Consider the following 25246-nt stretch of genomic DNA (forward strand, 5'->3'; position numbering starts at 1 on the left):
TTACTAATAAGCACATCCACAAGAGCCATATGGTGTGACGGGAAGAGCTCTGCCTTTTCCTGGGCTAGGCACACCGGAGGGAGGGAGCCTGAGCCGCCTCCAAGTCCTATTTCCTCAGGCTCTAGGTTCCTGCAATGCTGTGTGCAAACAGGCGCCACTAAAAAAGAATGTAAATGAGGGTGCTATTCATTATTTACGGCTGGCACCTTGCCATCCCCTCCTCCTCTGGGCGATGCCTGCCTGTAGGAACAGGAAAAGCATCTGATGGGAGCAGGGCCATCCTGGAGGAGTCAAGCCATCGCAAAGCAGTTTCTTACATTCACGGAGGATCCTGCAGGCTCAGCACTTCTGGCCCACGGAAGAGCTGAGCTTTTCACTTTCTTCCTAACAAAGCACTAGAGTTCCTTGGCCCCATGTCTGTACCAAGGGTGTTCATTTACAAGCTAAAGTGAAACCGCTGGCTAGCTGCTCTAATCCCATTCATAGATAAGGTCCTTGGCCTCATGCCCAGATTTAAGCCCAGGCAAAGAAGAAAGAAAAAGACGAGTTGGGGGGAATGCTTGGTCTATGTAGAGGAGACTTGCAAACGAGTTCTAGACTAAACTGGCCAGAAGGTACCCCAAAGAACAGCTCACTTCTTTGGGTGACTGCCTACAGGTCTTATGCTGTACGATGAAATGTTTGCAAGTTCATCTCATCTCTTCCTAACTGACCGGAAGCTACCTGGGAGCATAAACCATACCATATACTTATTCTGAATTTCTCCAAGTACCAGTCTAACACAGTGGCCAGAAGATCACTAAACCCTAAACATGGTTTTTAACTCTAAGTGTAATTTTTTCTTGACTATAACATGCGTAAGTTGGCATTTGGAATTCAATCAAATTTAGGTGAGCACAAGCAAGAAAAACTAAGTATTTTTATTGCTGGGGTTGACACAGAGCAGCTCTGTGTCCAGCGTCAAACCATCAGGCTCCTTTTCAATCTTATCTGAAAGACATTTCCTTTCGATCTTGGAACCCCTATTGTTTAAAAAAAAAAAAATCTTAAGATTTGACCATGAGACTTTGTATTTATGTATCAAATATCACATGTACCTCATAGATACAATTATCATGCATCAATAAAAAATGAAAGAAAAGGACATGGCTGCATGCCATCTCCTTGAATATGGAAAATGTTTTCTTGCCTAATAATACAAAACATGCTGACTACTAGGATTAGTTTAAACCCTTTGATTCCAAGTGACAAAACTCCACCTCCTGTTTTATCAGAAAAGTGTGGACGGATTTGCTCATTTTTGAATTCAAACTATGAAACGGACAGGGATAAAGCTACACTCAGAGTGAGCTAAGGTCATTCTCCCTGCAATCCCCCCTTTCTCTTCTTTGTATCTGTCTAAATATTTGCCTCAATTTCTTTGAGCAATTGACCTCACATATTGGAATACGGCTACAGGTGGTCAAGGCTTTTATCTCTGCCTAGCCACGTGAACAAGAATTAAAAACAGCAGCAACAAAAACAAAAAAAAAAAACCTGCTCTTTTCCAGCAGTTTCAATTAGAAAAAGGAGGGATCCTAACTGGTCTCCTGTGACTCATGTGTCCATTCCTGGGCCAGTCATGTGACCAGAGGAGAGCAAATGATGATCTGCTCTGAGTCAGTCATGCGTCCATCTCTGTCGCCCAGGGAAGAGAACTAGGAAGCACCCACCGGTGTTGGCTGAAATCAAAATAAAGCTGTTTCCCTACGGTAAGATGTGCTGTTACCAGCAGAAGGCAAGAAAGGGGCCTGAGGAGACTAAACATATATTCTCCACATGACTTCTGGGGGACAAAAAGCTATGTAAGGCCATACGAATTTTTATTATTTCAGATATTTGCAGAAACAACTAGTTTACCTCTATGATCTCGGAAAACTGAAGGTGAGAATCTGTCTTCCCAAAGTAGTTTTCCTCTTTCCCCAAACAACTTTTCAGAAATTAAGAAAGCTTGCCATCCCAGTTAATGACACGTCATTTCTATTGTATTTTGGTGGTTGTGTTTGTTTTTACCTTAATGGAAATTACATATGCAACCAGTTTTAAAAGCCACATAGTTCTACAAGGGCTATTTATAATGGAAAACAGTTGTTGACCGGCAACCTTCCTTCCCTCCACTCCAGTGAGGACTTTTACCTATTTATTTTGGTATTTCCTTCTTGAAGTGAATTCCTACAATTTTATGTTGCCTCAGCATCCATTTTGTTTTCTATTTTGTAATGCATTTATTTAAGTTTTGAGACAGAGTCTTGCTCTGTCATCTAAGCTAGAGTGCAATGGCACAATCTCAGCTCACTGCAACCTCTGCCTCCCAGGTTCAAATGATTCTCCTGCCTCAGTACCCAGCCAATTTTTGTATTTTTAGTAGATACGAGGTTTCACCATGTTGGCCAGGCTGCTCTCAAACTCCCACCTCAAGTGACCTACCAACCTCAGCCTCCCACAGTGCTGGGATTACAGGGTGAGCCACCACGTCCAGCCTTTCTTTTCTTTTTTGGAGACGGAGTCTTGCTCTGTCTCCCAGACTGAAGTACAGTGGCATCATCTTGACTCACTGTAACTCCAGTCTTCTGGATTCAAGCAATTCTCCAGCCTCAGCCTCCCGAGTAGCTGGGATTACAGGTGTGCACCACCATGCCAAGCTTATTCTTTGTCTTTTTAGTAGAGATAGCATTTCACTATGTTGGTCAGGCTGGTCTTGAACCGGCCTCAAGTGATATGCCCACCTTGGCCTCCCAAAGTGCTGGGATTATAGGTGTGAGGCATTGTGCCCAACTTCAGCATCCTTTTGAATGTAAGTTAGACATTCTCACACCAGAGGCAGGGCTTAGTCACCCTTGACACAGTTTCCAGTTCTCTACCTCTTCCCAGTTCTTCAGTGTGGTTGATCCAAATATCTCCCTCATACCACCACCTCCTGGTGACCACCTCCCTATGGCACAGCCAGATATAATCTACTTGACTTGCTCCGCTGACCCTCACATCTGACGTGACTGCAAAGACATGCCACAGTGACCAGTTTTCAGTCATAATGTGACTCCAGGAAATTTGTGCTGGTTTGCTGTAAATATACCAATTAGAACTCTTCAAGAGAAATCAATCGGGGTAACACCTTGAACCCCACTACAGGCTTTGGTCCACAGATCTCTTGCTCTTTCTCTTTTGCTCCCCACCTGCTAGTTGAGCATGAGTGTCCTGGACGCCTCCTCAGTTCTCCTACTATCCATTGGCCCCACTATGGATGCATCCTTCTTCTCTCCGGGACCTCTAAGTAATAAACTGCCTGTTATTTTATGTGTTTTGTTTTGCTGCCTCTTCTGGGTCTCATGTAACTGAACACCTGAGGTTCCTTCCCAGTTAGGGCTCTTCTAGAGAACAGCTATCATGGTAGAAATGAACTGGGCATAGGCCAAAAAGCCACCAGGAATGTTTACACTGACATCTGCCAGTGTAAAGAAGTTTTCCATGAGAGGGACCCTGGTCATGGGGCAGACACTTGTGCATTAGGTCACTGCCAGGTTAAAGCAGTATCCCTTAAAAGGAACTTTGTATACATCCATGACCAAATCCCTACAGCCCCGTCAGGGCAGGGCTAGAGTTTATAATCACTCTCATCAGAGAGATCTCAGGACCAAATTAGAAAAAATATTCATACAACACTGTCATATTTCTTTCTTTTTCTTTTTTTTTTTTTTTTTTTTTTTTTTTGAGACAGAGTTTCGCTCTTGTTACCCAGGCTGGAGTGCAATGGCGAGATCTCGGCTCACCGCAACCTCCACCTCCTGGGTTCAGGCAATTCTCCTGCCCCAGCCTCCTAAGTAGCTGGGATTACAGGCACGTGCCACCATGCCCAGCTAATTTTTTGTATTTTTAGTAGAGATGGGGTTTCACCGTGTTGACCAGGGTGGTCTCGATCTCTTGACCTCGTGATCCACCCGCCTCGGCCTCCCAAAGTGCTGAGATTACAGGCGTGAGCCACCGCGCCCGGCCAACACTGTCATATTTCTAATAGCAAGTAAAAAATTACTCTTTTGTGTTATTTTTAGACATTACCTATTGGTTTTTCCTACTGAAAACATGTATTTAGCTCTATTTCCCAACATGCACACCATACATGGGCATATATTCCGTGCCTCTACTCCACCAACATTTTTATTGTAATTTTGGTGTTATCACTATTCAATGTTTACATTATGATTATAGGAATGCTATATTTGGCTTAGCCATGCAATATGTCATAACGTTGTTTCTCATGCTTTTTGTTTTCTCCAGAGTTCATACTTACCTCGTTTTCTTGTTTTGCTTTGTTTTCTGGTTTGCTTTGATTTTTATGAACTCTCACTACATCATCTTCAGACTCTTTCCTGTTACCTAATTTCCTTTCAATATACTCAAACATCACCAGTTCTCTCTTTTGGACTTACCTCTTTCTGAACTCTCTGACCTGCTCCAATCTTCTGGTTGCCTTCTTTGTCTGTTACACAGATTCATCTGCAAGTCTCCCTTTACCATCTTCCTGAAAAATGTCCACACAACACTGTTATAATAAATTCCCTTTTTTGGAGATGCTAAATCTTCCTAACTATACTGATCAGGGCTCTCCAGAGGGAATTTAGGGAGTAATATAAGAGTTTATTAAGTATTAACTCTTGTGACCACAAGATTCCACAATAGACCATCTGTAAGCTGAGGAGCAAGGAAAGCCAGTTCAAGTCCCAAAACTGAAGAACTTGGAGTCTGATATTCGAGGGCAGGAAGGGTTCAAGTCCAGCAGAGAGATACAGACTGGGAGGCTAGGCCAGTCTAGTCTTTTCACATTTTCCTGTCTGCTTTGTATTCTAGCTGTGCTGGCAGCTGATTAGATGGTACCCACTCAGATTAAGGGTGGGTCTGCCTTTTCCAGCCCACTGACTCAAATGTTAATCTCCTTTGGCAACACCCTCACAGACACACCCAGAATTAATACTTTGCATGCTTCAATCCAATCAAGTTGACAGTATTAACTATCACAATAATTATTTATTGTTTTCATAGAACACTTCTTTCAATTTTTTATGAGAAAAAATCTATGAGAGATAAAATATTTGAGGCCATATATGTCTGAAAAAAAGTTTATTCAACCCTTACGCTTAGTTGATACATTGGCTGGGTACCAAATTCTAGGTTGGAGAGCACATACGATGTCCAAAGTGACTCAGATTTCCAATTTTTTGAATACAGTCTTCCCTTTACCTCTCTGGAAACTTTTAGGACCTTTCCTTTGTCTTCACTGCTCAAATATTATCAACAGGTGATGTATTAGTCTATTCTCACATTGCTATAAAGAAATACCTGAGACTGGGTAATTTATACAGAAAAGAGGTTCGATTGGCTCATTGTTCCATAGGCTATAAAGGAAGTATGGCAATACCTGTTTCTGGGGAAACGGGAAACGTACAATCATGGTGGAAGGCAAAGGGGAAGCACGTCTGTCTTACACGGCCAGAGCAGGAGAAAGAGAAAGGAGAGGCACTACACACTTTTAAATAACCCAAACTCTTGAGAATTGTCACAAGAACAACACCAGGAGGGCAGTGCTAAACCATGAGAAACTGTCCCCATGATTCAATTATCTCCCACCAGATTCCACCTCCAACATTGGGGATTACATTTCAACATAACATTTGGGTGGGGACACAGATCTAAACCGTATTAGTTGAGTTGGTAAGGATTTATTTTTTGCTAGGCACTTGGTGTTTTGTTTTTTTTTTTCATTTTGCAAACTCATGTCCTTCAAGTCTAAGAAATGTTCTTGTATAATCTGTCTGATAATTTTCTGAATTCTCTATTTCAGGAATGTGTGTTATTCAGGTGTTAGATTTCTTAATCTGACCTAAATTTTCTTGTATTTTTATCCTAATTTATGTTTCTTTGTCATCTGATTTTATCTAGTTTCTTGAAGACTTCCTCAGTCTTATTTTCCAAATTTTATGTGGAGCTTCCAATTTGTGTCGCTTTTTCCCCAAGACTTGTAGTTTTTCTTCTTCTGATTATTTATTATAGTATTCTATTCTCACTTTGTGAATGCAAAATCATCTTGCACCAGCAACAAGAATTCATGTGAAGGTGTGGCGAGGGAGAGGTCAGGGGAAAGACAGTTGTAAAAACTCCAAAGCTTTAATATATTCGGTTTTATATGTAATAGAAGCACTGGGCTAGAGTTTTCCACATATATCCTCCCACCTGTCTCACCCTAAAGGCCTTCCCTTGCTGTTGAGGCCACCGTGCCTTACTGCGTCCAGCCAGGCCGTCAAGAGTAAGGCACATGGCAAATGTGGCCACTCACTTTTCTGTCATGTTAACTGGACAACTGGAAGACTTGGAAAGGCCTCCACCTATAGCTGCACTCTGAGGGCCCTGGACTGGGCCTGACTTCACCGCAGAGTCTCCATCCAAATGTAGGCTGGGAGGAGGAAGGCAGGAAGAGCCAGTCACCGTGGCTGGTCTTTACTGCAGGGTAGCACTGTAGCCAGCTGTCTTTACACTGCACGCAGAAGTTTAAACACTGAAGTGCCACCGCACAGAGACCCCCAACTTGAATTGGGCTATTCCATGCCTGGTTCACCACTGCCACCTGGGACTTACCCCTACTCACCCGGGCCTTGCCCCAGCTGTAAATGGTGACGTGTTAAGAGACTGTTTCCAAAGCTTGTTGGGCTCCTTCAATGACATACAATTTCAGTGCAAAGACAGGAAGCGTCAATAAAGATGTAAAGCCAAAAAAAAAAAAAAAATCTTCTCTCTGATTTGTCTCTATTTTCTCAAATTTATTTTTTTGTTTCTTTTCTTAGGTTATTTCCTTTTAGAAGGAAGATATCCTCACAAGTCTAGTGATCCTTAACTGTCTGTTCACATTTAAGACTACAGCACTAAAAATCTGATTGGAAGTTCTGACATACAAGTCGAGTTGCCAACTATGGGTCTTACCCCAGGTGATCTGACTGGAATGCTTTATAGGACAACCCCGAGTTTTAATACAGGGTCTTTTTTTCCTAGACTAGTCAGATTCATCAGATACTAAATTCCTAATGTCATACGTGAAAGTAGAAGCTGGCTGCCAGCATTTTGGTAAGCCAATCCAAAGACAACCAGGTTCTCAAATTCAGGTAATGCCCCTGTTTTCAGTACGGTACCCCCATCCTCTTACCTTCATGGTGCCACTTAGTTCAGAGAATACACCTCGAAACTCGGTTACACTGAGGGAGGGGCAATCATCCAACCATTCCAAGTGGGGGAAGAAATGGGGGCTCTAACTCTGTGCTGACCGACATAGTAACCACTGGACACTGTAGCTATATACTTACCTCCTCAGTTGCACTAAGGAAATAGCCACATTTCAAGGGCTCCATAACCCCATGTGGCAAGTAGCTACTGTACTGGACAGTGCAGATACAGAGTGTCTCCATCATTCCCAAAAGTTCTTTTCAACAATCCAGGTCAAATGGCTCCTCTTAGAGACTTTTCAACCAGGGTTAATGTTTTAGCCCTACATTCACTGATACTTCCATAAATATCTGATATCATCAGTTCACGAGCTCACTGGACATTTTGAGGTGCAAGTCTGGATGATATACTGGCTTTTCCTGCCAGAATGGAAACTCCACAAAAACAGTGATTTTGGTTTTGTTCACTGATGAAATCCAAGGACTCAGAAAGCCCCTGGCGCATAGTAGGTACTCCATCAATGTTTGTGGAATGTTGAATGAATGGCTTATTTGAGAACCAAATGAAATATATAGTGTAAGGGGTTTCATCCATAAGGAGTCTGCAGTGAATATCTGCCTTTCATTTCAGTTGCCCGTATCTGAACCCTTTTTAGTATTCTTGGGGAGCTCCACACCTAATGAACAGCCTTCTCCACCATAGGAGGAGATACTCACTAACTCAGCTTCCCTTGCCGTCAGGGTACAGGCACAGGTCAAGCTTTCGATCTGAGCTAGACCCAGAACTAGAAGCCAGTGACCCGAAGAACTAGGGATGGCCCAGGATTCCTCTGACTGAACCTTCGGCGCTGCTATGTTTTCATTGATCAGTTCTGCAGCCAAACTGCAGAAACCCTTTCTGGCTGCATAGATGACTCCAAGTCCATTCTCTAATCCTACCCAACATGCTTTTAGCGGATTTCTTTTGGGGGGTTAAATAAGCAAAGTTAGTTTCTGAGACTAGCAAATAAGAATTCAGACTGATAAAGAATTCAGACAACCCATATTAGGAACCTCTGATTTAGACACAGAATAGTATAAGAAACATATAACCCTAACATTTTAATCAAAGAAAACTAATTTTCTAAAAATTACTTAATGGTCTTCTGGAAAATTTTGGCAAAAATTCTGTAAGATTATTTTAATAGAACTAATCCTCAACATTAATGCTAGGAGTTAGTATAGATTCACAAGCTAATAGTGTATAGTTTGCTCGTTTTTGTTGTTGTTGTTGTTGTTGTTTTTTATGCCAGGAAACCCTTAGAAGAGTTTGCATTGCCAGTTGCGGGTATTCTTGGCCATTTTCTTTATTTAGAAAAAATACAGACAAATTTCAATGTCCTAACTTAGAAAAATAAAATTGTGAATAGATATCATCAATGTTTATTATATAAGTGAAGTCACTGGAAGTCATCCACAGAAGTTGGTTATAAGGAAAGCTTACTTTATCTACGTGTGGATTTCAACGACTCAATTTTTGAGGCAGGAGAAAGGCCCAAAAATAAACAGTAATTATTTTATTACTATAATATTATGTATTACCTTCAGTAAAAAATTAAAATACTTTTATCAAAAATTTATTTTGACTCATTTCTGTTCTTCAGGTTCTGAATGTTCTATCTTCTGTCTCCTGTTTTAAAAAATTGGAGAAAACGGACATACTCATAGCCTGGAAATATCTACCTAAATACTAACTGCTATAGTGATTTTAATGTATGTCCACAAATTCTCTGATATTCCTCACTTCAGGAACTGGAGTTGGAGTTGAATTCCCTTCTGCTTTAGTGTAGGCTGGTCTTAGTGACTCAAGTCTAATGAATAAAGTACGGAAAGGGAAAACTAGTAGTTTTATAGTGGAGAGGTCTGCTACACATCATCTTAACCAAGTGATCAAGAGTAACATCACAGTGATCAGTTATCTTATTTTGTATCCCCTCACATGACATAAGGTAATCTCACATCTGGGTCTTCTTTCCAAACCAGTATAATTATGGGAAAACATCTGACAAACCCAAATTGACAGACGATTCTACAAAATACCTGAACAATACCCTTTAAAGGAACCAAGGTCATGAAAAACAAGGAGACTAGAAACTGTCACCAGTTGGAGGAGCCTAAGATGACAAAACAGCTGTGTCTAATGCAGCATGGTATTCTGGTTTGATTTCTAGAAAGACGGCGAACGTTGGTATAAAACTTGGTGAAATCAGAGCAAAGTCTATAGTTAAGAGTGTTGTGCCAACAGGAACTGCTTAGCTTTGGTAAGTGTACTGTGGTTACGTAAGATGTTGTTAACATTAGTGAAACTTGAGAGAAGGGTATACAGAAATTCCCCTTAAGATCTTTGCAACTCTTCTGTGAATATAAAATTCTTTCAAAATAAATAGGTATTTTAAAGAACCAATTTATTAACTAAGGCTAGGATAAGAGAGGGAAGCCCTAACATATTGGTTTATGGAGAGGTATTTCAAAGAACATAATTAAATTCATGTCTAAATTTGTAACCTGCATTTGAACAGGGCTTAGCAGTGCTTTGGTACTCAGAAAGTCCATCCCTGTCTCTCTCATTGTAGCACTATAAATCTGTGATCTTTCACAACCATTCCAGCAGCATTAGGCTCTGCTCTGTTAAAGACCTATATACTCCAAGCCAGGCGTCCCCAAACTACGGACCGGACCGCGGGCCGCATGCCGCCCCCTGAGGCCATTTATCCGGCCCCCCGCCGCACTTCAGGAAGGGGCACCTCTTTCATTGGTGGTCAGTGAGAGGAGCACAGTATGTGGCAGCCCTCCGACGGTCTGAGGGACAGTGAACTGGCCCCCTGTGTAAAAAGTCTGGGGACGCCTGCTCCAAGCTCTGGAATAAGAATGACAAAAAACTCACATGCTAAGGCAGCCTAGCTCCCCAACATCTAGCCCCTCGGTAATCTATAATTACAACTCAATGGCTCATTGGGAAGAGAATATCCATTTCTACAGGATAGTTGGGACCCACTTTGCTCTGCAGTTTCTACCTGCTTCAACCATAGTTTTAACTGGATCTGCCAAGAATTCTTTTTTAAAGTGATGTAAGACATTACCATTGTAACACTCCTGTCAATATTATTATTAAAATGTATCTTTCTAAACCAAGCCTACAGGGCTATTCAACAGGCTACAGGTGGGGTGGAAAGAGTGCTTGCTTTGACTTTATTTCCCAGAATAATTGGCAGACAAACGTCACAACACGCTCTTTGTGGTTCTACCTTCATTCAGTAGTAGATATCTATGGGGCAACTGTGCTTGGCCATTCATTGTCCTAGGTGCTAGTGATACCAACATAACAAAAAAGACATGGCCGCTGGTACAACTACTTTGGGAAACATTTAGAAATGCCTCCTAAAGGGGAACCTGCCAATATATTCTACCTGGATGTCTCATTTTCAGCTTTATCTGTCACCCTGCCAATCTTGCATGTGTGCCAGAAGCTACGGGTAAGAACGTGCACAGGAACGACGTTCATAATCGCAAAACCTAGAAACAAGTCAACAGTAGATTCAGTAAATAAAATATAATGTGTTCACAAAGTGAGATTTATACAACCATGAAAAAAATGAACTATAGCAACACATATTAATAGAATAAATTTCATAAACATAATAATGAAAAGAAAGAACTGAGTCATAAATGAGTACAAACAAAACAATTTCATTTACATAAAGTTCAGAACCAGACCAAATTAAACATATGGCCATGGGATATATACTTAGGTAGCATTTTTTTTTAAACTATAAAGAAAAGCAAGTTAATAATTCACGTGAAATTCAGAATAATCGTTATTACCTGTAGGGAGTAGAGAGGCAGAAGAGATCAAAAAGGAACATGGGAAATATCTGGGGCATTAACCAACCCCTATGTCTAAGGCCTGGTAATGGACACATACGTGTTTGATTTTAAGGTCATGGTTTTTTTTTTAAGTGCACATATACATTTGAACAATCTTTTGTATATATCTATAATAAAAATTTATTTAAAATAGGTTTAAAATGTGCTAAAGAATCAAAATGCAAATACTGCAATAATAATAATAATGGTATGTGGAGCCTTTCCTCCAAGCACCTGTAAAAACAAGTGCGATATAGTGTTGCCAATTCCGTAAGATTTTTATATACAAAGTCACAAGGAGGGAGTTGTCCATGATGCCTGAGCAGTCAGGGAAGAATCCAAAGAGGAGATGACCTTTGAGCTGAGAACAGTTATTCAGACACAGCACAGTCAAAAAGAACATGAGGAAACGGCTTGCACAAAGGCCCAGACAACGAAGGGAATGTCCCACATTGGGAAAGTGAAAATAATGTTTTCTAGCTTGCCTTGAGAAGCCAGTAGATAGATACAGCTAGAGGTGTGGACAAGGCAAGATTAGTAAAAATGTTGGATTCCTTCCTACAAGAAGAGTGTGGGCTTGATTCTGGGAGGCAACGAACTGTATCCATCACAGCAATGCTTGATCTGTTCTAGGAGTTTGGGTCAGGACAGATGATCCAGAGTAAGCCCAGGACAGAAAGAAATGACAGGAGACCACTGCAGTCCACGTAAGAAATGCGGTAGCTTGAGCCAGGGCAGGGACTGTGGGGACGAGGAAGGGACAGAGTCCAGAGAGACTTGAGATACAATCAACAGTATTTAGTGGGTAGCTGGATTGTGAGGTGAGGAAGAGGAAAGTGTCCAGGATGATTTTGAAGAATCAGGTTTGGATCAAGAGTCTTCATTCAGAGGGAGGAGCAGGGATGCTGATAAAGAGGGTTTTTCCTCCATCCTGGAGAATTAGGAGACAAATCATGAATCCAAGTTCATCCGTAACGACTCAGTTAGCATTGAAGCTGTACAGCTCCTTCTAGCCTTCTGATGCTCACTGGCCCATACCCAGCACCGAGAGAAGGACCAAGAAGAAAACACCAGCTGCTTTATCTCTTTATGTACACTGTGAAGAGACAGAATCCCATACCAACAGTGCATTTCTTAGGTTGTCTCTGGTCTTAGGTATTGGTGTCATGCTTCATCACCAGGGTTAACCAGAGAATGGGGCAGCAAACCACAGAAGAGATGACACGAGCCTCGTTGTTACCAGCAGAGAAGTGACGCTCTCACTGGGTACAACAATACGATTGTTTTTCTCATGAAGTTGTCAAATCATATTGACCAAATTATAGGCTTGATTTCTTGTATCTTTAGTAAATGCAGAAGTATGAAGAACACATGGGCACTTGGAGTGAGTAAATCCTTCAGTTAGGCTTCGATGGTTGATTGCAATTAGAACTTGCAATGTAGCTATTTTCATTCAACCTCACCGCCCCGCCCCCCGCCAAAAAAATAAAGCATCTCATCCCTATTATAAGGACTCAGAATGGTTTCTCAGCCCTGTGGGTTGTTTTTGGGTGGAAGGATGGGCAGGGAGGGAGAGGGCTGTAAAACCAGCTGCATGGAGACGGGAGGTCAGAAGGGAGGGAGCAAGCAGATGCTAACGTGGTACCTAAGGCTCAAGGATCCTGAGCCTGCATTTCCCCCGCTAGCATCAGGACAAAGCAGCTGGAATTAGACATGCCTATCTTCAAGTCATTTCTGAGATTTAACGTATTAGCTGTATGAAAATAGTTTGGGTGTGATACAGTATGGATGTATGTCCCTGTTCAAATCATGTGTTAAAATGTAACCTTCAATGTTGGAGGAGGGGCCTGATGGGAGGTGACTAGATCATGGGGACGAACTTCTCATGAATGGTTTCCCACCACAAATGGTTTAGTACTGTCCTCATAATAGTCAGTGAATTCTCATGAGATTTGGTCATTTAAAACTATGTGGCACCTCCCTCTCTCTAGCTCCTGTTTTCACCGTGTGTATTAGTCCATTCTTGCATTACTATGAACAACCCCCTGAGGCTACGTAATCTATAAAGAAAAGAGGTTTAAATGGCTCATCGTTCTACAGGCTGTACAGGAAGCATGACTGGGGAGGCTTAGGAAACTTACAATCATGGCAGAAGGTGAAGAGAAAGGAAGCATGTCTTTCGTGGCCAGAGCAGGAGGAAGAGAGAGATGGGGGAGGAAGTACACACCTTTTAACAACAGGATCTCATGAGAGCTCACTAGCAGGAGAACATGAAGGGGAAAGTCCAACCCCATGATCCAATCACCTCTCACCAGGCCCCTGCTCCAACACTGGGGCTTATGATTTGACATGAGATTTGGGCAAGGACACAAATCCAAACCGTATCACCATATGAGATGTATCTGCTCCTACTTTGCCTTCGGCCTTGAATAAAAGCTCCCTGAGGCCTCCCAGAAGCAGAAGTCACCATGCTTTCTGTACAACCTGCAGAACTGTGAGCCAGTTAAACCTCTTTTCTTTTAAATTACCCAGTCTGAGGTATTTCTTTCTAGCAATGTGAGAATGGACTGATACAGGATGTAGAAAAAGATACTGAGATCTCGGGCAATAGACGGTGTGAAAAACGATGTGGAGATCTTGGGCAAAGATCTTGCACTGACTCTAAATACTGGGAACTAATAAAAGAAACTGGGAACTTAAGAAGCTACAGTGAGCAGATCAAAGTAAAACGATTTCCTGCAATCCCCATCCAGCCATAGAGTCAATAAAATCTTTGAAGAATTGGGGTGCAGCAAGATTGAGGATGTTGGGGAGGAAGGGAGGTTCTAACGATGAGGCCTGTCAGTTCTTGACACACTCGCACACACACACACACAGTTGCATACATATTCATTTCCTCGTGTTATCAGGACCCATGGCCACCTACAAGATAATTTTACTTTTACCAGGCACCCCACTCCCTCAAAAAAAGCCTGCATTGAAACATCTCCCACTTCTGCCAATTGTGGCAACATAATTTTTGGGGTTTGAGATCTTGGACGTACTACAGAGCAGGTGCATCTCAGGAAAAAGGAACATATCAGCATTTACAGGGCAGGGGGAGGAGCGGGTATTAAGCATGGGACAGTAAACCAAGGAAATTTCACCCACCACCCAGTTGTGTCTGGAGCCAGCCCAGAACACAGTAATCCCGTTACCAAGGAACTCTGCATAAATCATGTCCTTTAATGATTGCAGTAAGCCTCTGTTAACTGCATTATTCCTATTTTACAGACCAGGAAACAAAGCTCAAGTGTAGTTAAGTCCAAAACTTGGCCATGATCAGCAAGTGAGAGGTAGAAGCAGGACTTGAACACAGATCGCCTGTCGACTGGCCATGAATCGCAATTACCATGCTGAGGTTACACACCCTCAGAGGTCAAAATGTTCACACCCACAGAGAACAAGAGAGAAAACACCAGGTGTACCCAGATACATCAAGACAATGGGGGAATAGAAGATACTTTTAGCGCACTAGGAAATAAGTATTTTCACTTAACCTGAACACTGAGTTGCAATGTAGAAGAATGTTGGGAGTGGGGGATTAACTGAGGAAAAGCTTCCAAGCCGTCAGTAGTCACACACGAGGAGCCGGACTCTCCTGGGAACAGGGCATATTTGAAAGCCATCTGTTCTCACAACCAAAGAGCATACAGGGACAGAAACAGGTCAAGAGTCAACTAGATTTACTGGAATCAACACTAAGCTTCAGAAATGAAAAATACTTTCCAATAGAATCAATGATCTTCCCTGCATATTAGTCCATTCTTCATGCTGCTGAACAAGACAGACCAGAAACTGGGCTATTTACAAAGGAGAGAGGTTTATTGGACTTGCAGTTCCACCTGGCTGAGGAGGCCTCACAACCTTGGTGGAAGGTAAAAGGCACATTTCACATGGCAGCAAGGAAGAGAATGAGAGCCAAGGGAAAGGGTTTCCTCTTACCAAACCGTCAGATCTCATGAGACCTCGTCACCACCGCCAGGACCGTATGGGGGAAACCGCTCCCATCACTCAGTTCTCTACCACTGGGTCCCACCCACAACATGTGGGAATTGTGGGTGTACAACTCAACATGAAATTCGGGTGCAGACACAGAGCCAAACTCTGTCATTCCCCAAATCTGCTTTCTTCCATGATTGGGAGTAGAAAGAGTGTTCAGTGGGGATCTAGAAGGTTGAGTTCAAATTCTTGTTCAGTTATTTACCGGCTGTGTGTTTTTAAGTTAGAAACCAGCCTGGGAAACAGTGAGACCTCCATCTCTACAAAAAATACAGAAAAATTAGTCAGGCCTGGTGGTGCATGCCTGTCGTCCTAGCTGCTTGGGAGGCTGAGGCAGGAGAGATCACTTGAGCCCAGGAGTTGAGTTTGCACTGAGACATGATTGCACCACCGCACTCCAGCCTGGATGACAGAGCAAGACACTGTCTTCAAACAAATGCAAACTGTATTAGTTCGTTTTCACGCTGCTGATAAAGAGGTCCCCAAAACTGGTAACAGAAAGAGGTTTAATTGGCCCCACAGCGCCACCTGGCTGTGGAGGCCTGAGAGTCACGGCAGGAGGTCAAAGGCACATCTTACTTGGTGGTGGCAAGAAAAACTGAGTAAGAAGCAAAAGCAGAAACCCCTGGTAAACCCATCAGATCTCGAGACTTACTATCACAAAAATAACACGGGAAAGATGGGCCCCCACAATTCCATTACCTCCCCCTGAGTCACACCCGTAACACATGGGAATTCTGAGAGATGCGATTCAAGTTGAGATTCCGGTGAGGACACAGCCAAACCGTATCAAAGGCTCTAAAGCCCCACCCAAGACCTGCTGAATCAGAAACCCTGGGGGTGGGCCCAGCAATGCGGGTTTTAACCAGTGCACCAAGGGGGCTTCCTCTGCATGCTAAGGTTTGAGAACCACTGGCCTAGGTTATAAAATCTTAATCATTTTGAAATTTATTATCTTTTCTTTCCCGCATTTTTTTTTTTTAATGCTGTGAATGGAGTGTTGAGGAAACTAGCAAGGCTGGCCCTTCCCGGCATCATCCTCCACGACAGTCACTGGCAATTCCCAAAGACCAGGGTCTCTTTGTGTGTTTCCTGCAAAATTCAATATAACTCACACACTTTGTTTTTGCCTGTCCATTCAAGACACAATGTAGCCCCAGAGTCCCTTGTGAACACACATCCCATTTGCACATGTCAAGTATCTGATTCATTTAGACTTATCCCAATTGCTTAATGTGCGCAACAGAAGCCTCCTGGTATTCTGGATCTAAACAGCTGAGTTAATACCCTCGGACAAAGGGGGCCTGGTGTTTGGGTGAGCTCCCATGGGTCTGACAGCCACAAAGAGAAGCTTGTTGAATGCACACATAAAAAGAGAAGAGATAGGAGGCAGATACTCTGATCTTTATGACCCTCTGATTATTCTATCAGTTAGTTAAAACATAAATCCATCCCCTGACCTAACAAAATACTATTTTACTTCCTTTTACCCCATATTTTATCTTTTATAGGCAATAAAACATAAAAACCTTACAAAGGTTATGTTCTCATCAATTTTTGCACTAAATGACAATAAATTAAGTGGAGGTTACTGCAGCAGCAACACAGATGTCAGCTTAAAACTTTCTTGAAAGACAACCTCCCACCATTAGAGTTGAAAGCTGCTCATCAAAGATGTCCTGATTAGAATTAACACCCAATGTTAAAATAGCATTGCTGTTCTATTTTTTTTAAGTAGCTAGGGAGTCTCTAGCCTTTTGTTTCTTAAAGTCTGTTCTAGGAGCCCACAAATTAAAAAGAATGTAAAAAAGTGAAAAATGTATTTTTCGGACGCACACAAAAAAGCTCTGTTTTGTGGAATCACTTCGAGTTTAATGGCTTCCAGCTTTTACTATAATAAATGGCCTCCCAAACCTTCACAGCACTAAACAGCTACCAGATGTATAAACTCAAAATTGATTTTTCATTTATATAAAAGTCATTCAACCAATATTTGTCAAGAGGTTACATTAAATTAAGAAAACTAAATGAGATGGTCAACACACATCACAAGCCCAGCAAATATTACTTATCCCTTATGCAGCTTCTGTTTTGTTTCATTTTGTTTTGTTTTTGAGTCAGAGTCTTGCTCTGTTGCCCAGGCTGGAAAGCAGTGGTGCAATCTCGGCTCACTGCGAACTCTGCTTCCAGGATTAAGGAAATTCTCCTTTCTCAGTCTCCTGAGTGCTGGGACTACAGGCACGTGCCACCATGCCACGGTCATTTTTCTATTTTTAGTAGACACATGGTTTCACCATATTGGCCAGGCTGGTCTCGAACTCCTGACCGCAAGTGATCCACCCACCTTGGCCTCCCAAAGTGCTGGGATTACAGGGGTGAGCCACCATGCCCGGCCCCTTATGCATTATTACTGCTGTTGCCATTATGATATGTGCTATTATGTGCTGAGTATTTGAAAAACAATGACAAGCCAAACAGGTATGGCTCTCCTGCCCTCCTGAAGTGCTCGTGGCAAAGACAGACTTCATTCAAATAATCATACAAGTAAGTGTCAGTTACAAATTGTTACAGTGAAGACATAACCCATTTCAGGGAGTGGGAACTCAAAACTCGGTCATTTCATATTGTTTTGATTTTGAAATCTCTTGGGTATTAGGAAGGCTGAAGTGGGAGGATCCCTTGAGCCCAGGAGTCTGAGACTGCAGTGAGCTCTGATCGTGCCACTGCAGTCCAGCCCTGGTGACAGAGCAAGGCCCTGTCTCAAAAGAGGAGGGGAGGGCAAAAGAGAGCAACCTCTTGAATATTAATTTGGACCAAATCATGACTTCCTCCACGGCTTTCAAGATCCTTCTATATTACTATACAAATTCCAAATGGAAAACAGCCAAAAAGATCTGCAAACAAATATTCATATTTCATTACTGTAACAATTAACACCAGAAATGTTTTCCACAAGTTTGGAGATTAAAACTTTTATTTTTTATACTGTTAACATTTACAAATACAGAAACTGCAGTATCCCAAGAAACAAGTCTGTATTCAGACAGATATATGAATAAACTTGTCATGAATCTCTCAGAAATGTATGAATAAATTCCAAATTAAAGCTAGCATTTACCTCTTAGTTTGCAATCCACTTGCTTGAACTGTTTGACCATTTCTAGATCATAAGTTAGTGTGTTAAAACTATTTTTTATTCTCTTATGTTTTTAGGTGATAAAATAGGTTTTCTGGTGACTTGGCTTAGAGTCAAAAGCAGGAAAGAAAGCACACGATCACAGAATGTTGAGGGACCATTTTTAAACAGATCCTATTTGACAAGAGAACTGGGAAGATTCAGAAAGGCCCAGATACATGCTGACTGGCAGAGTCACACCGCACAGGGCGGCGCTAAAAGGAAAGCCCCAGACCATCGCCTCAACTTCTGTAGCACATGGTGGAAGGGCCAAGATTTGGGTCCAGGGGTCTGCATCTGGATCCCAACTCCACTGCATCATGTCTGAACCTGGAGCAGGTAGTTTCCCCTTTTTCAGCTTCAGTCTCCTGCTCTATGAAATGGGTAGCTAACTCATCAGCCAGCAGTGAGGATGAGGTGAGAGAAGGCATGCCAGCGCTTCTCGGAAGAAACCCAACAGGGCGAGCCCGAGTCAGCCTCCGTGGAAGCCTTTCAAAATCCTGCCTCCTGATGAGGTAAGATCCAAAATTACAACTACAAAAACACAAACAGACTGACTCCCGCAAACCCAGTTTCCAATGTCCATGAACTCAGGCACAAGAGCAGACCTCCCCACACCTCCCATGAGGTGACCCCTGCCTTTTCCCATAGGGATGACTTCGCTCCCTCAGGTCCACCTGGAGAAGTCAGCCCTGCTGGGACAGGCAGTGGTCAGCCCATGGGAAGCCCATTTCCCCTGAGCCTTTAGGGGCCTCCCTGCCCTGACCTCTCAACTCATTCTACTCTGACCCTCACCTGAGAGTTATTTACTACTAGACTAGAAATTATAGCTAAACCAATAGCGCAACGAGAACTTTGCAATCAATTTCTGTGTGCCTAGGACTTTAATGCCATAGGCTAGTCATATGAAGGAAAAAAGGTATTTAGACAGTCTTCCAAAACTCCTTCATTCATCCATTTAAAACATTCATGAAGCACATGCTGTGTGCCAAGCTCCAGGCTAAACCCTAGATATAAAGACACCTAAGACAGTCTTTGTCATTAAGACTGTCATTATACTATGTGGTCATAATATATTGAATGTGTTCACTGTCTTGGAGGAGGAAGGCATTTAATATATTATGACCACATAGCACAATGACAAAGTTACATACAAAATGTTAAAATATTTTTCTTTTTAGAAATGTGGTCTGGAAAGTAAAATATTCCAAACTTAAAAATACACCCTTCCGCAATAACTATCTTATGTTCTTTAATCAGCTAATACATCAATTGTAATAGAATCCTAAAATGAAAATAAGGAAAAAGAAAAACATTACCTATATTCTTACCTATATTTAATTTACATTCTAAATAACTTCTGTTAACACTTAGCTACATGGTCTTCTGCACTTTTCAATATGTATCTATTTCTTTTCTTCTTTTCTTTTTTTTTTTTTTTTTGAGATGGAGTTTCGCTCTTGTTACCCAGGCTGGAGTGCAATGGCACAATCTCGGCTCACCGCAATCTCCACCTCCCGGGTTCAAGCAATTCTCCTGCCTCAGCCTCCTGAGTAGCTGGGATTACAGGCACGCGCCACCATGCCCAGCTAATTTTTTGTATTTTTAGTAGAGACGGGGTTTCACCATGTTGACCAGGACGGTCTCGATCTCTTGACCTCGTGATCCATCTGCCTCGGCCTCCTAAAGTGCTGGGATTACAGGCTTGAGCCACTGTGTCCGGCCTCAACATGTATCTATTTCTAAACAAAATGTAAGATCATTTTATACACAGTATGATAACCTGAGTTTTTGACCTATCAACTGATAATGGTTTTTCTGTGTCCCCACTCATTATACTAGGTGAAGTAACTCAGAAACACAAAGCCGAGTCAAATACGTCAGGGTCTTACTTGTGTAAGTGAGAGCTAATGGAGCAGACACATGGACATACTGAGTGGAATAAGAGACACTGGAGGTTACAAAAGGTGGGAGGGTAGGAGGCAGAGAAGGGTTGAAAATTACCTCTTGGGTCCAATATTCACCATTTGGGTGAAGGATACAGTAAAAGTCCAGGCTTTATCACTGTGTAATATATGCACGTAAGAAATCCACACTTGAACCCTCCACATATATAAAAATTTAATAAAATAATTTATCTGAGGGGAGAGTGGTGTGGAGAGGGTCTCTCCCTGTTGCCCAGGCTACAGTGCAGTGATACAATTCTAGCTCACAGTAGTTTCCACCTCCTGGGCTCAAGTAATCCTTCCATCTCAGCCTCCAGAGTAGTTGGGACTACAGGCATGAGCCACCAGGCCCAGCTCATTTTTTTTTTTTTTTTTAAATAGAGACAGGGTCTCACTATGTTGGCCAGATTGATCTTCAACTCCTGACCTCAAGCAATCTACCTTGTCTTCCAAAAGTGCTGGAAGGACTTGGGGCAGAGCAAGATGGCAGAACAGAAGGCTCCGCTGACCATCCGGTAAGCAAGGCCACCAATTTAACATCTACACCAAAGTTCTAGGATGAAACGTATGAGTCACTGCACCGGGCCCATTTATCATTTTAAACAGTTACACGGAATTCTACTATTGGTACCAGAATTTCGTTAGCTACTCTCTACTGTTGGATATTTTGACCGCTTTCAATCTTTGGGGTATCAAACATGACAATATACTCCTCACAGAGCTCTTCAACCTAGTCATTTCTCCAGAATAATTTTCTAGACGTGGAATGGCTGGATGAAAGGGTGTGCATTTTTACGACTTTAATATCTATTACCAAATTTCCATCCAGAAAGTTTGTACCATTAAATACCACCTTTCCCCAGATCATCACCCTCACTGCATAGCAGGCCTCTTTCCCTCTTTGCATTTCATATTTTTAAATTTCAATATGCCCCTTTAGCTAAAAATATCATTTATGGCAGCACCTTTTTTTTTAGAAGTAACGACGCTTGCGGTAATTAGGCAATTTTGAGCTGCGCCATAATTCTAGTTTGGGGCATCAGTGCTTCTCAGACTTCACCATGCAGGGAGGATCTTGTTAAACTGCAGACTGATTCATTAGGTCTGGGTTAGAGAGCGAGTTGCTGCATTTCTAACAAGCTCCTGGGAACGCCAAAGCTGCTGGTCCTAGAACTGCTTTGAGAAGCTTGAGCAATTGACTGCACTGCAAAGGGCCTCTGTCTACTCCTCTGTGAAATGAAAAGCTCAGAGTAGCTGGTCGTTAAGTTCCTTCTTTCCTGCTCACTCCCCAGCCCCCCCACCCCACCCCCAGAGAGTCTCGCTGTGTCACCCAGGCTGGAGTGCAGTGGTGCAACCTCGGCTCGCTGCAACCTCCGCCTCCCAGTTCAAGCCATTCTCCTGCCTCAGCCTCCCGAGTAGCTGGGATTACGGGCACCAGCCACCACGCCCGGTTAATTTTTATATTTTTTAGTAGAGACGGGGTTTCTCCACGTTGGTCCGGCTCATCTTGAACTCCTGACCTCAGGTGATCCGCCCGCTTCAGCCTCCCAAAGTGCTGGGATTACAGGCGTGAGCCATTGTGCCAAGCCTAAGTCCCTTCTTATCTCCAACAGCGAAAGAAGTTGTCCCTCGTGCAAATAGAACTAGGTTCATCCTGAATTTCTTTTCACTGGGACAGTTGTGGATACCTTCTTCCCTTCATCCCACAGGACGGCACGCAGGTCCACAATGAGGAAACGAAGGGTGAGGCCAACCAAACAGCCGGCATTCGAGCAGCCACATCGCAAGGAAAAAAACACCCCTGGAACAGAACACCGCTCCAACTGACGTTTCTCCTGGTAGTACATGGTTTTAACGATGTACATCATTTTATCTTCCCAAAAGGAATAGATTTAACAAGAATCTAAGGCTAATCACCCATTAAAGGAACAAAGAGTGAAATAAGGCAGGAGAATTGACAGAAACATTGCATCTGTAACTATCTTGCCAAAGGGCCTGCAGAAGCCAGCCCTCCGCACAGGGAGTTTCAGAGTCCCCGGCGGCATTTCACTTGTCCTGGCAACTCCCTTCTGTTCGGTTCTCCTGCATGCTTTTCTGCAACACTAGAAGGTGGGCAGAAGCACATCACCATCCTGAATGCCTGCGCTGACTCGCGTGGCTGCCTAAAATAATGGGGAATCTACCAGCATCTTTTCTTGTTTACAATGGTGTGAAAATGCTGCTGTGCTAGCTCCGGAAGAACATGAAACATGTATTATCCACCCTGATAGAAAACACTGTAAATGCTCCCTAGTTCAATTAGGTTATCAAGGAAGACCATGAGTGATTATTAAATTCAATTATCTATTTTTTCAAGACTGGACAGGAATTATTTATTTTTAGTAACAATGCATTCTCCCCACCTTCAAACATTTTTCTCCTCCTTTCCTTGTAATGGAAGAGTGTTTAATTTGTTCACAAAACTCTTTCTCACTTTAATTTCCTTTAAATTCAGTATGTTTTGACTCCTAAGGAAACTTTTTTTAAAAAAGGATGAAACTCCTTTCCTTTTCTGTTACAGGGATGATGCCTTGCCCTGCTCTCCAGCAGCCTCCACAAAGTTAGGAGGTTTTGTTTCTTAAAATTAGGCCACAACTAGTCTTTCCGATCAGCTCGAGCTCCAATCGAGGGCACTGGCCAATCTGCCAGAACCTAAAACAAAAATAAATCCACCAGCAGTGTCTTCTACATTTAGTGTTCATCCTGCTGGGTGCCCCCCTTCCTTTCTTCAATGGAAGACCCCCCTTGCATTCTGCAAGCCCATGTGTGCCCCCTGGTTTGGAGCCGTTTGCCGTCTATTGCACTCCTATTTCAAGGTGGAGCCCCAGCCAGGATGCGTTTTTCTGAAGAGCTGCTACCCTAATTCCTCCCCAACACTCGGAAGCTTGTCAGGGGGACCCAAGCAATAAGAAGGTCAGTAAGAAAACAAATCTCACCTTATTAAGTCTCGTTTGACCTTAAAACCAGATCATCCAAGATTTCAGCGACATTATGCTGGCTCCGCACAAGAGGAACAGAGTTTTCTTATGAAAATAAATTAGAGAAGCACACAGAAGAACAAGAAAATGGACGTGCAACTGTTACAATGTTTGAGAGCCTTACGTGGGGCCAGCGAGCTCAGCAAAGGACAGTAGTTTCTTTTTCTCTCTCCTTTGGTCTTTTATTCCCTACTCTCTCTTCTCCTTGCAGCCAAACAAGTTTAACGAATATTTTTAAGGTACTACTTTTCCATTAAAGATGCTTTATTTCTTTTGTATGGCGGGGGTTTTATTTTTCGTACTGAAATAACAACGACTCCAAAGATGGCCCGGGGAAGCTCTAGAAGTAGTCTGGCGGCAATCCATCAGCTGTGATAATATCAAGATGAATATATTGTCAGGAATCTGTATGTAGCATTTCCTTTATCCTACTCCCTTTCCTAAGAGCGGCTCCACCGGGGATTACATTATTATTCAAGCTTCCTGGACTCACTCCAAATGTATATTGCAACTACAATTCAAAGGGAAACTTACAAAAGGTGATAGGAAATAGACCTTCTACAAAACATTTTTTTTAAATTAACCTTTTCAGAGTTTAATTCCATCCTATATACCTATAAATAGACCAGCTTTCAGGAACTAAAAACTAATCCTATAGTAATAACACAAAGCTCGATTTCTCATTCCATACGATCATTAATGTTGCTGTAAAAATCACGAGAAATCTCTTCAACTTCTTAAGCTTTGTAATTCATTTCTGTACACCAATTCAAGAAACCTCATTAGTTTAGGTGGCTTTTTTTGCAATATCATCCAAGGCATGCAAATATTTGGAATTTTTACCTTAGGTCACAGTTTAAGAAAAAAATGGTTTCTCATTTCCAGAAAGGATTTATGAATGTAGAAAAAAATGTTTTTGTGACAGCGACATGTTTATGTTACCTAATTCACAAACAAAATAAGCTATACAGAATATATAAAAGAAAAAAGAAGGTGGCTTTTGTATAAAGGGTGGGGATTTTTTAAGTAAAAAAAAAAATCTTGTTACATCCTTAACATTTTTTTCTACAACCCAGTTTCAGTATTCCAATCAAATGTAAAATGGAAGAGCTTTGATTTGAGAGAAAAAAAAAATCCTTTGAACATTGATCGACATGCGATTTGTGCAATTATTTAACCTGGATTTAACTCCCTCTGCTCTATGCTCAAATCACTTGATTGACTGAGATGCTGTTTCCATTGAGCTGGGTTTACAATTATCTTTAAACAAGCTAAACTTCAAACGCTGCTCAATGGGTATTTTCCGTTCTTCATTAGAACTCGTAAATGTATAACCTGCATATAAACAAGTCACTCTACCTAATTAAATGGAATCTCTTCCTCTCTATTAAAAATTTAGAAGTGCTGCCTGGGTATAAACATGTCATCTCAGAAGGTGGGAGGGGAGACCCTCTTATCCATGAATAACCAGCTGAATCTCCTTTAAGTAAAGCCATGTTAATAAAAGCACAGACACACATAAATTATTCTAATTATTTTATTATCAGTAAAGATTGGTTAAACGTCAAGGGTGTTCATTGTCGGCAATTACGCCCTCCAGTTTTAACTGACTACTTGGTAAATGCAGCGTAGGCCTTAAATTTACTTCGGAGACCATCACATACCTTCCTGCCCTGTTGCTTTTCCAAACATCTGCATCCTAGAAGAGGTAATAGAGCATTTTCTCCCATGGCGCGTCTAGATTGCAAAATGGAGTTTTTAAATCACATTTCTAGACTTAAAACTCTTAGGAAAATGATTCATCAAAGCCCTAGTTTGGAAATCGAAATGTTCTTAAAGTGTTTTCAGTTTGTGTTGTTTTGCTTGGTTGTTAAAGGAAGAAAAGCTTCTTAAAGCCCTTGTCCCTTTTTTGGAAACTGATGG

The 25246-nt window shown here is 42.1% G+C and overlaps 1 long non-coding RNA gene across 1 annotated transcript in view; it reads right to left on the bottom strand.

Moving 5' to 3' along the window:
* Nucleotides 1-25246, bottom strand: part of LOC141583612 (uncharacterized) — a 442534-nt gene that overhangs the window by 407788 nt on the left and 9500 nt on the right. The window contains exon 2 of the long non-coding RNA XR_012516287.1: nucleotides 4464-4555. This is a non-coding gene — a long non-coding RNA (uncharacterized LOC141583612). The remainder of the gene's footprint in view (nucleotides 1-4463; nucleotides 4556-25246) is intronic.

Source organism: Saimiri boliviensis, chromosome 2, assembly GCF_048565385.1.
Source record: "Saimiri boliviensis isolate mSaiBol1 chromosome 2, mSaiBol1.pri, whole genome shotgun sequence".
Lineage (NCBI taxonomy): Eukaryota > Metazoa > Chordata > Mammalia > Primates > Cebidae > Saimiri > Saimiri boliviensis.